The sequence below is a fragment of the Haliotis rufescens genome, unplaced genomic scaffold, assembly GCF_023055435.1.
Source record: "Haliotis rufescens isolate VD_foot unplaced genomic scaffold, xgHalRufe1.0.p SCAF_9, whole genome shotgun sequence".
In the NCBI taxonomy this organism is placed as follows: domain Eukaryota; kingdom Metazoa; phylum Mollusca; class Gastropoda; order Lepetellida; family Haliotidae; genus Haliotis; species Haliotis rufescens.
In genome coordinates this window covers 17378434-17392237 of record NW_025964383.1, presented here as the reverse complement: position 1 = coordinate 17392237, position 13804 = coordinate 17378434, and positions in this window count along the sequence as shown.

Below are 13804 nucleotides of genomic sequence, written 5' to 3'. Positions count from 1 at the left end.
ACTTGCTAAAAAGGGTTCTCGGCGTATGAGACGAAGAAGGTCCCTGTCTTCGCGATATGTCGTCACAGGAGGTCTTCCGGATCTGGGACGGTCCTGTACATCACCTGTCTGAGCATGTTTCTCGACTAAACGGCTTACGACAGAGTGATGATACCCCAAATTCCGACCAATGGCCTTACAAGACGTTCCTGCGTTATGCATGCCGATTATTTGCCATCTTGTGGCGTTTGACAATCGCCTTCGTGCCATGGTCACACAATGTCATGGAATAACTGTTTAAAACCGAGCTTAAGAAAGCAATCTTAACGTTTGGATTTACTGCTTCCAGCGATGCTGCACGGGAAGTGTAAGCTTAGGCATACCATGCATGGCACGTGAACTTTCGTCACGCATGACTGGTTACATCATCTCGAGAAAACATAATTCTTCCCGTAATTATATCTTTCATGACTGTTACAAATATTGGGACCAAGCAATAATGAAATATATTAGGGTGTGCTCAGCTTTTTTCTTTGTGTATATTTGGGTAACAATTTCTCCCGGGCGGTGGTGTCGCTTGTCACCCCGAAGGTCCACGTTCGATTCCCCATATAGGGTGGGGTGGTTTTGGGGGGTAGAAAAGGATGGGTGTCCTGTCACGTCATCACCTTACTCATTAAAATGGATGCTGCCGTGTAGTGATGTCGCTGACCTATTTCCCAGCCAGAAAACAGAGGGCTGCTGTATCAGAGCTGAAATTTCCACACACAACATTCCCATTTACAACTGAGTATGTGGTACTAAAAGATGTGATGATTTGAGACATCTTAATATTCAGTATTTGTTAAGTCATTATCCACAATTGCATCATCGGTTGTTTCCACAGCAAAGTGTCTCGTTTTAAAACATATCCAGCAGAAAAGTTATTATTTTGCATATAAATAAGAACCATGATCATCATGAGTAAGTGAGTGAGTGGGGTTAACGCCTCTTTTAACATTATTCCAGTTATCGCGGCGTGTCAGCTTAATGTGGAGGAAAGCCCAAGTAATGCAGGACCAAGGCGTTTACCGCTTTGGTGAAACCCACGAGCACGGGTATGGTGCTGATAAATCTAGAAACATAATCGGGGCGAACCGTCATTCGAACCCACGATCATAGGTTTCTGGTATGCACAAGGGACGCAACTCTGCACATCGAATTGCGGCACCTCAGACGACTGGACCTTCTGTGCTCCTGCTTTGTAAAAAAAATCAAGGCATGGTGGATGGCTCTCATTAAAGTAGACTACTTGGACATAAGTGTTGTTGTTTTTTTTGTTTAACGCCGCACTCGGCAATATTCCAGCTAAAGACGGCGGTCTGTAAATAAATACGATGACATGCATCAACCAAGTCAGCGAGCCTGACCACCCGATCCCGTCAGTTACGACAAGCATCGGTTGTTGAAGATGAATTCTAACCTTGATCTTCACTGGGGGAGACCAGCATGGGTTGCTGAAGATCAATTCTAACCCGGATCTTCACGTATGGGCATGTTTATATATCAATCAAAAAACGATCACAAAGTTCTAGTTCGAAACATTGAGTTTACAAATCAAGCTCAACCCCTTATATAAGATGCATAACCTTATCAAAGGACAAGGTCATCTTCGATATACCATTGTCTTGGAACTAACCACAATAGAACAGCATCCATGTGCTCTAGTTTAACTGTCCCACGTCGGTTGGTCGGCCATGATAGATCATCAAGTCCAATAGCTGCGCAACCAACTGGATTGTACCACCACGAAGCGTTGTTCATGCGGGCACAGTCGTTCACGTCACGGTCAAAAGTACCAAAGCGTGCTCCATTCAAGTTCTTGGTTAAATCCCCTGCACCTCCAAACCCATCTAAATACTGATCACTGCCTATGTAACCACTACTTTGATCATTGTGGAAGGAATCCCAATGCCAGACATAACCCTCTACCTCTGAGTCTACACGGAAGTTTGTGTACAACACAAGGCCAATATCCTCGCCAGCAGCATTAAGTGTGACAAGCAAATCGTACACTCCCTGACTGGTTAAGCGGTATAGCTGTTCAAGGCCAAGGAAAAAAAACAGTGTGTCAAGTGGAACGCCGTTTCTCATCTGCTGCCACGTCAGTTTAAGATTATAGTTAAAAAAATCCACAAACTGTATAACAGCTGTTAAATTTGAAGACACAGGGTTACAAAACCACTCGAATACTTGAGTGCTCCCCCACGGCTGAATGAGGTACTGATCTGTCCTTCCTGGTGTTGTCCTTTCTGGTGCCTCCGAGCAATCTGAAGTGAAAGACAGAAACAAGCGTACAGAATAGTCGGTTGGTTTGTTGTTTTACGCCGCACTCAGCAATATTCCAGCTATATGACGGCGGTCTGTAAATAATCGAGTCTGGACGAGATAAGACCGTGATTGACAACATGAGCATCGATCCACGCAATTGGGATCGATGACATGTATCAACCAAGTCAGCGAGCCTGTCCACCCGATCCCGTTTTACGGCAAGAATGGGTTGCTAAAGAGCTATTCTACCCGGATCTTTACGGGTCGTGAGTACATGTACATCCTGGTCATCTTGTTTTAACAACCTGGATCGTTAGGAATGCGGAGTTGTATTCATCAGATTCTAATAGTGCTTACGCGTTCTTATTTGAGGCAAATGCAAAGAACAAAAAGTTAAGTCCTAGAAATGGACATTTACGACAACATTAAGAATTATTAGAACTGGCAAATGATAGTTCTCTGGAGGATCTTTATAGACTTATCAATTTTCATAACCCTTCAGAAAAGGACATGTTCACGAGAATAAGGGTGTATAAGGTGTATAAGGGTGAGTGAGTGAGTTGGGTCTCCGACGTTTACGTCTTTGGTGAACCCACGAGTACGGGTGTGGTGCTGACTGACCTAGAAAGATAATCAGGCTTAACCGGGATCCGAACCCACGATCATACTTTTTGGCGTGCCCAAGGGATGCAACTCTGCACAACGAATTACGACTGGGCCACTCTTACCCCCTCTGAATATATGAAGTTGTGTGAAGTGTAAAGGTGACTGCTAAATAATTTCCAGACATGTGAAATATGACGTTATTGTTGCATTTCAATATTAAATATTTAGCCATGGGTTCACTAACAGAATGCTAAAGTTACACTTCATTGTTGATCTAAATAACGAACACCGACACTAGCATTTTAATTACAGAATTTCCTTCTTGAAACACGAATCGCAAAGGCATGCGGATAATGGGGACAAGATCCCGGATTAGATAATATTTTCAATAATCATAGGAAATATCTGCTAATAGCATAGCCGATTGTTCGAATCCGACTTGTTTATGAATTACTATCAAAAAGTGATCCTACCATGTGTTCACGAAAAGGTGAGCGTATCCTGCCCCACCGATTGCACCCGTCACAAACACATGCACAGGCAAGTCAATTGTAAATGGGGGCGGTCGGGTAGCCTAGTGGTTTAAGTGGTTTATTGTTGGAATATTGCTAAAAGCGGCGTAAAATCATACTTACTCACTCAATTGTAAATGAAACCACCATATCACTCATGCAGGTAATGAAATAACGTTATTGGTGCAACCGACCGAGGGTTTCGTCAAAATTCTGAAGCAAGCTAATAAAAATATTCCCAGGCCTCATTTCGATATATACTACTCAATATTTGATAAGGATATTCTGAATGTCCAGATGCACGTACAAATACAATTTGGGCTGGACTTGGCATATGTTAAGCTTCATTTCATAAGAAACAAAAGCAAAAACTTTTATACGTTGTTGGCCCCCGACTTTCGTAAGAGTGTGAGCTAGCACAGTATCCCTATGGGGAGTTGAGTAGTATTGTCCAGACTCACTGACTTGAGTGATATTAGGACTCATTTCGTCGTCATTTTGGGAGAGAAGTGAAGCGTGTATGTAACAAGATCAACTTCTTCCACTTCATTGTCTCAACACAAACACCTGCTATTTAAACTACGCTATACCTATTACGATAGTGCAGAACACACACGCTCCCATGTTTTCTTCAGTTTATCATAGCTTGAAATAGGAGTTAATATGCGTCAGTCCCATGCCCAAATCGCCGAGTGCCAACCACAACTACCACCCAAATCGCACCCTTTACGTACCTCAACATCTCCGAACATCCTGTAAAATGTATCTCCCAACTGGACAGCGAATATCCTTAACAAATAGTTTATATTACCCGGGATCATAGGATTCTGGCGTGCTCAGGGGACAAAACTCTTCATCGCGAATTGCGGCGCCTTGGTGACTGGGCTACCCATGGCAAAGGCAATGTATTACAAACCTCGGTAGCGCCTGTGGCAGTAATCCCCGACGAAGCCATCAACACATTGACAGGTCCTGTTTCCGGGGTGGAACGTTCCCCCATTTTCGCATGGATTCACCTGTGAAGAAAGATTGTTACAGACTTAGGCCACACATTTTCGCATGGATTCACCTGTGGAGAAAGATTGTTACAGACTTAGGCCACACATTTTCGCACGGATTCACCTGTGGAGAAGGATTGTTACAGACTTAGGCCACACATTTTCGCATGGATTCACCTGTGGAGAAAGATTGTTACAGACTTAGGCCACACATTTTCGCATGGATTCACCTGTGAAGAAGGATTGTTACAGACTTAGGCCACACATTTTCGCATGGATTCACCTGTGAAAAAGGATTGTTACAGACTTAGGCCACACATTTTCGCATGGATTCACCTGTGAAGAAGGATTGTTACAGACTTAGGCCACACATTTTCGCATGGATTCACCTGTGAAGAAGGATTGTTACAGACTTAGGCCACACATTTTCGCATGGATTCACCTGTGAAGAAAGATTGTTACAGACTTAGGCCACACATTTTCGCATGGATTCACCTGTGAAGAAGGATTGTTACAGACTTAGGCCACACATTTTCGCATGGATTCACCTGTGAAGAAGGATTGTTACAGACTTAGGCCACACATTTTCGCATGGATTCACCTGTGAAAAAGGATTGTTACAGACTTAGGCCACACATTTTCGCATGGATTCACCTGTGAAGAAGGATTGTTACAGACTTAGGCCACACATTTTCGCATGGATTCACCTGTGAAGAAGGATTGTTACAGACTTAGGCCACACATTTTCGCATGGATTCACCTGTAAAGAAGGATTGTTACAGACTTAGGCCACACATTTTCGCATGGATTCACCTGTGAAGAAGGATTGTTACAGACTTAGGCCACACATTTTCGCATGGATTCACCTGTGAAGAAGGATTGTTACAGACTTAGGCCACACACTTTTCACTTGTTTACGGATCTCCACACTGTAAATTTTGTTGAAATGTAAAAAAACAAACATTCTGGATCCTATCCCTGGTAACATTGTCCTTTCATTACTGTTAATCAAAATGGCGCGTCCACCTCAATTATCGGCGAAATAGTTTCTTTAAACTTGTCGAATAATTGACTGTTATCACTTGGGAAGAAATATGTCAAGATGATGTCAACCATCTCTCATACCCCATATCCCAAACATTCAAACATGTGTCCGTGCCGCTGCAGCCAGAGTATTGTCCGAGGAGGGGGTTGCTGCCCTAGGAATAAAGGCTGTCTATCGACACAGGCATGAGCAATTCATGATGACAGGCATGAGCAATTCGTGATGACAAAGGCATGAGCAATTCATGATGACACAGGCATGAGCAATTCATGATGACACAGACATGAGCAATTCATGATGACACAGGCATGAGCAATTCATGATGACACAGGCATGAGCAATTCATGATGACACAGGCATGAGCAATTCATGATGACAGGCATGACCAATTCATGATGACACAGACATGAGCAATTCATGATGACACAGGCATGAGCAATTCATGATGACACGCATGAGCAATTCATGATGACACAGGCATGAGCAATTCATGATGACACAGGCATGAGCAATTCATGTTGACACAGACATGAGCAATTCATGATGACACAGGCATGAGCTATTCATGATGACACAGGCATGAGCAATTCATGAAGACACAGGCATGAGCAATTCATGATGACACAGGCATGAGCAATTCATGATGACACAGGCATGAGCAATTTATAATGACACAGGCTTGAGCAATTCATGATGACACAGGCATGAGCAATTCATGAAGACACATGCATGAGCAATTCATGATGACAGGCATGAGCAATTCATGATGACACAGGCATGAGCAATTCATGATGACAGGCATGAGCAATTCATGATGACACAGACATGAGCAATTCATGATGACACAGGCATGAGCAATTCATGATGACAGGCATGGGCAATTCATGACGACACAGGCATGAGCAATTCATGATGACACAGGCATGAGCAATTCATGACACAGGCATGAGCAATTCATGATGACACAGGCATGAGCAATTCATGATGACACAGGCATGAGCAATTCGTGATGACACAGGCATAAGCAATTCATGATGACACAGGCATGAGCAATTCATGATGACACAGGCACGAGCAATTCACGATGACACAGGCATGAGCAATTCGTGATAAAACAGGCATGAGCAATTCATGATGACACAGGCATGAGCAATTCATGATGACAGGCATGAGCAATTCATGATGACACAGGCATGAGCAATTCGTGATGACACAGGCATGAGCAATTCATGATGACAGACATGAGCAGTTCATGATGACACAGGCATGAGCAATTCATGATGACAGGCATGAGCACTTCATGACGACACAGGCATGAGCAATTCATGATGACACAGGCATGAGCAATTCATGATGACACAGGCATGAGCAATTCATGATGTCAAGCATGAGCAATTCATGATGACACAGGCGTGAGCAATTCATGATGACAGGCATTAGCAATTCACGATGACACAGGCATGAGCAATTCATGATGACACAGGCATGAGCAATTCATGATGACAGACATGAGCAATTCATGATGACACAGGCATGGGCAATTCATGATGACAGACATGAGCAATTCATGATGACACAGGCATGAGCAATTCATGATGACAGGCATTAGCAATTCACGATGACACAGGCATGAGCAATTCATGATGACACAGGCATGAGCAATTCATGATGACAGGCATTAGCAATTCACGATGACACAGGCATGAGCAATTCATGATGACACAGGCATGAGCAATTCATGATGACAGACATGAGCAATTCATGATGACACAGACATGGGCAATTCATGATGACAGACATGAGCAATTCATGATGACACAGGCATGAGCAATTCATGAAGACTTTCATGACACATGTACACCGGCTGCTCACTATCGGGCATTCATGTCGATTCAGGGTAGCATGCAGTGCAACCAACTGGGGAGGCAGACTTTTTCATGGCTTGCAGTTGCTACATTCTGCTGACATCATCGGGGTAACAAGTTGCAACTTTCACGACAGAAAACACCTCAACTCACAATAACCAGAGGCACATTTTTTTATGGCTTGCAGTTGCTAAAGTCTGCTGACATCATCGGGGTAACAAGTTGCAACTTTCACGACAGAAAACATCTCAACTCACAATAACCAGAGACACGGAACGTCGGTTTGTTTACTCGCGTTACCTCGGCCCAACAATGAACGTGTGGAATGTTTCGAGTCAAATGATTAAACTGAACCAAATTATTATAAAAACGTAAATATTAATCCTTCTTATAATAAAGTGGGGCTTAATTAAACCATTAACTACCCATTGTAGTCGTGTTTTATTCGGCTAAAAGTGCTTTAATTTTCTCTCAACGTAAGGTTATAGGTGGAACGGCTTGGCAGTTATACCTGTCAGAGGGCCGAGCTCAAGTTTCTTTTTAAACCCATCTCAAATAAAACACAAGGTTAAATTATAAATTCGGCAGATTCTAAGAAAAGTAAACTAGTTTGCTCTACCCCCTTGATTAAGAAATAAAGGACGAGCTGCGCCCCTCATGGTTTATTCTCCCTGCAGTGTTTTAGTGTACGATAAACAACGACCACGAGTCGTTTATTTCTTATATGAGATATCAACTTTACGTGAGCCTCGTTAAGGATACACGCCTTAAAAATATTTACCCGAATTTCAATAATGATGACTCCCTGCATGGAGTTGACCGCGGAAATGTCGGACAAGTCCATTCTATGAACAGGGGGTTAAATTTAGTCTTTCCAGCATATTCTCACACTTTTCTCGTCGATTATCTGTTCCTTTTCTCCCAATACCGATTGTCATATCTCTCCCACTTTTGGAAACGACCGTTCGGCCATTGCGTTTATCTACGGTGCCCAGCTACATCTATCAAGTTGCGATCGCATGTCCGAATCTCCAGAAATGACGTCTTGATGGAACAATGTTTTATCGTGAAATGAAAAACGCTTCGTTCTTCATTGTTCTTTGAGCTTACCGCGTAGGTATCTTATATAGAATAAGAAAGTAAAGTTTTGCCGGGAACTATTATAACGTCAAAGTACTCGGCACTATCCTACCCAGAGTTCCATGCGGCCGGCAGCCAGCCAGCATAGTACTGCTGCCACAGGCCAGCGCCATGTGACGATTCGTCACATCTTTAACGGTTCATTCAAGATATTGCATATGCTATTCATCCGTTTCATGTTTGACAAGTCTACACATTGTCATAAACAAATGTCAAAGAGTGGTTACGGTTCATTAAGAAAGTACGCAAATACGTGAATATCTACTTGTTTTTGCGTAGTTATCGTTTGTTTACATTGGTTGTACGGCTCCACGTGCTGTCATCGAAGCCCAACGGAGAGCTAGCGATACGGTCACTTTGATGCATAAATATATAACGTCATGCAACTCACTGTCGCAGTTGTAGTAGCATATCTATATAATTATGCAAAACAATATGTAAAGCGCCTCCAAATACTTGCATTAGTCCGTTCAATACTGATTTCTGAAAAAGCGCGTTTGTTTACAAACAAGAGAAAAGTGCGGTCACGTGATATGCAAATTAACCTGAGGCATTGGTGTTATGCTGTGTCTCCACTGCGCCGGAGTGCAATCGTCCTCGTACTTCAACTATAATAGATACAATGTGCAGCCCCGAGGTGTTTATGCTCCTGCAGTGTTTTATTGTACTAAATACACCGACCACAAGTCGTTTATTTCTTAATTACATGGGGGTAGAGCAAACTTTATTTCTTAAAGACATGGTCAAGGTCGTTTGTCTGTTGTCTCATTGGTCACCGCCTATGTTTTCACAGACATTGAAGGCATTGAAGTTTGTGTAGCTAACAACAAACAAAAACACATATTTCTTTAGTAACCATACGTGAAACCCATTAACACTATCACGCGAACTTATAACAGTCATATTTCTACACCTTGTGGAGACTGAATATGGATCAAAGGCCAAACGAATTAATGTATCGATGTATTGACATCAGTTAGATTCAATGTCGTGCGGACCGAAAACTTGGTTAGCCAGGATAAGTTGAGTGAGTGAGTGAGTGAGTGAGTGAGTTGGGTTTGACGTAGCTTTTAACAGTATTCCAGTTATATCACGGCGTGTCAGCTTAATGTGAGAGGAAAGCCCGAAGTGATGCAGGTCTAAGACGTTTACCACTTCGGTGAAACCCACGAGCACGGGTATGGTGCTGACAAACCTTGAAACATAATTGGGGCGAACCGGGATTCGAACCCACAATCATAGGTTTCTGGCATGCCCAAGGGACGCAACTCTGCACAGCGAATCGCGGCGCCTTAGACGACGAAGATTTGCTTAATAATCAAAATCTATATTGTAACAAAAAAGGGCCTTAACTACATCAAATCACTTGAAAAATGATCATTGGATTTAGATTTGATACACCGGATTCTGGAAGTTTAGACAAACTTATGATTTTGCACAAAAGCAAAAGATAACTCACAAGTACAGTCACAGTGCAGTTCCCATCCTCAACAAGCCCGGAACAGTTCCCGTCTGAATACATTCCGCTCAGGTGACAGGCGTAGCCATCGGTAGTCTTGCAGTAGGAGGCTGACAGACAGTCCGGCTCATTCAGACAGATCACAGAACACTCGATCCTACTTCTGGCCGGCTTGATTGTGGTGAAGTCATTGTCAGTTCTTGTTGAAAGGCAGTTCTTAAAAGGAACACGTCTTCTTTCAGCAGAACTGAACCACACGGGAATAAGCAGTATCAGTAGAGGGTACCTCTTCTCTTGAAGCCTCATGGTTAGCTCTGTGAGGTGTAGCGGTCTTCCTGTATAATGTAGAAACAATCCAGCAAATGTTCACCACAAGAACAGTGTAAGAAATAATCGAATTGGTAAAGTTTTAATTGCAACCAAATAGAAAATCAAATGCTGTTACTGATCACTTTTAAACAAATATAACAAATAAATAATTACACGTAGGTCGAAAGATTTCTTTACCATCTCAAGCTTTTGCAATTGTTCTAAAGGATACACATAAAAGTAAAAAATGACAGAGTTCATTTATGAGACATTTCATAGTAAATAATCACGTATTATATTGCTGGTCGTCAGAACGGGTCACAACAAACTTCTGAATTGAAAATAACGTTGAAACAAACGCAACAGGAACCACAAAAGAAATGTTTAGAAATAGAGCAACGGCGTCATAGCTCAGCTGGATATGCATTTAACAGTTTTAAATGTCAACACAAAACGGCCACTTGAAAAATATATGCTGTCACCATTGATGTTAAATAGTTCTTCTTAAATGCTGTGGACTTGACACTAAGACTAAATTCTTTCTGTGGACAAAATAGGATATCATCCAAAGAAACACGCACGCCAAAGTTCAGCTCTCTCAGCGTGGGAAAGATGCTGACACAGGCAAATAATATTAAATATTATCTTAAATATTAAAATAGATAACCCTGTATTTCTTCCCTGCTCAAGCGATTCCACTTGCAGTATACAGCACAAACTCCTGCGTTATTCATAAGGAGGACTCCCCTAGCGAGGACTGATTCACATGTCATCGTGCCCCAAAGGTGTGGATCGTTGCTCATAATGTCAATCACTGGTTTATCTGGTCAATGCAATTAATTTCAAGCCGTAGTCATACACTGTGAATAGAACGAGTGTATACACGCAAACACACACACACACATGAGTGAGAGAGTGAGTGAGTATGGTTTTACGCCGCTTTTAGCAATATTCCAGCAATATTACGGCGGGGGACACCAGAAATTGTCTTCACACATTGTACCCATGTCGGGAATAGAACCCGGGTCTTCGGCGTGACGAGCGAACGCTTTAACCACTAGGATACCCGACCGCCCCCACATATACATGAAACATGTTAACTCGTTCATGCACACGCATATGTTTTTGACAACGAAAGTTGCATAGAAAAAGCCTAAATAGTTTTCCTATTTCGATAAACAAAATAATGATCGAAAAGGTAAGTATGGGAAGTCACAGTCAGAAGACAAAGAGGTCTTACCGTTTCCTGTTTAGAGTCCAAGGACTCGAGCTAAATGTAACACAACCCGCTTTGACAAAATGGTTAAACTGTAAAACATCTGCCATCCAGTCAAGACGCGGCACTAAGACAGCAGGTGGTTGAAGCTTTATCGAATATTCTAACTTCAGTTATGCAATGAGTTACGAAACTGTTGGTACGTTCACTGGACTTTGTCAGTGGGTTAATGGGTTTTCTGTATCAGTTATCGATTTCACATCGGCGTTTCCGTTGCATTTACAGTGTCGGATAATACAACGTATTTTATGTGTTGTACCGTCTTTGAGGGGTAGGAACGCAATCACGCCATGCATGTTTGTTTACGTCCACAATGCACGCTAATTCAGACATCAAATGACCCGTGAAGATCCAGGTGAGAATAGGTCTTCAGCAACCGATGCTTGCCGTAAAAAGCGACTATGATTGTCGCAAGAGGCGACGAACGGGATCGGGTGGTCAGGCTTGCTGACTTGGTTGAAGCATGTCTTTGCATTGTCTGGTCCAGACTCGATTATTTACAGACCGCCGTCATATAGCTGGAATATTGGTGCGGCGTAAAACAACAAACAAACAAACATAAATACATGCCAGACACAGTTAGCTGTAAACACATGACTAGGATTTCAAACAATCCCACCTTAAATAAATAAATAAATAGTGAGTGAGTGAGTGAGTATGGTTTTACGCCGCTTTTTGCAATATTCCAGCAATATCACGGCGGGGGACACCAGAAATGGGCTTCACACATTGTACCCTTGTCGGGAATCGAACCCGGGTCTTCGGCGTAACGAGCGAATGCTTTAACCACTAGGCTACCCTACCGTCCTAAATAAATAAATAAAAAAATAAATAAACGTAGGTCGAAAGATGTAATTTATTTTCTATTTTGCAATTGTTCTAAAGGAAAGGATTTATGTAGATTATTAGAGAGTTTATTAATTAGACATTTCAAAGCAAATAATCACGTATTGCAATATAACGTTGGTCTGTGAATAATCGAGCCTTGACCAGGCAATTTAATGATTGACGTCAAGAGCATCGATTAGCGCAAATGGGATAATAAGATGACATGCATCAACAAAGTCCGCTTCATGCCCACATTCGCCCATCTATGACGTGCAGCAAGAATCTGCTTTCATCTGACCAATGAATCCGTAGCCACGTCCTGAGATTCCAATGACGTCGGGCCATACACTACTCCAGTCGAAGTCTTTAACGATGAGCATTTAACAAGTTACGTCTGATGACCCCTCGTGACTTAACCCATATGGTTTCGCCGGTTACGGACAGTTCTGGTGGACAGATGCCTGTTGGGAAGGTATTGTTCTCTCACATCTTCACTAGAAGCAAAGGGTTGCCACCTCACAAGGCGTGCTAGAGCACTGTCTTCACGTACAGTTGTTTTTAGGGGTGGCCCTGGTCATGGACGATTCTTTACTTCACGTGTCTGTCGGTGTCTTCTCCTTACGAGTCTGGGGCGGTCGGGTAGCCTAGTGGTTAAAGCGTTCGCTCGTCACGCCGAAGACCCGGGTAAGGAGTGAGTGAGTGAGTGAGTATGGTTTTACGACGCTTTTAGCAATATTCCAGCAATATCACGGCGGGGGACACCAGAAATGGGCTTCACACATTGTACCCATGTCGGGAATCGAACCCGGCGTGACGTGCGAACGTTTTAACCACTAGGCAACCCGACCGCCCCGCATCAATATCAAAGTACTTTTCCTGAAACTCGAAGGTATCATGCTTCACGTTCATGTGTCTGTGTGTTTGGGCGACACAGTCAGTTATTGTCATGACTATACTCCAAACCGCCTCCGTGGTCTAGTGGTAGAGCGTCCGCCCGGAGAGCGGAAGGTCCGGGGTTCGATCCCCGACCGCGTCATACCATAAGACGTTAAAAGATGGTACTTGTTACCCTGTCTGGCGCTCGACATTAAGGGGCTAAAACAAGGACTGGTCGGCTCGGAGTCAGTATACTGTGTCTGAGTGGGATATTCATGTTAAACTGCGGCATGGTATCTCAGTGAGCTAGCACTATAAATGGGCATCAGTCCGGACTAGTACAAGCAGCCACACAAACACACACACGTACATGCACGTCGCTGTCGCTGTGTTGTCGATACTTGAACACCAGCAACGCCCGAGCCCTCATAGCATGTATCGTATATGTTTATCTAAGTAGGTAACATGCTACAGTCATGGTTATTTATAGACATCAATATACAACAGCACGGTATATATACACTTTCGTGACAGTACATGCACGCACCTGTCGTAACCTACATTCGTTGTGCAGAGTCCGAACTAGTACAAGCAGCCACAC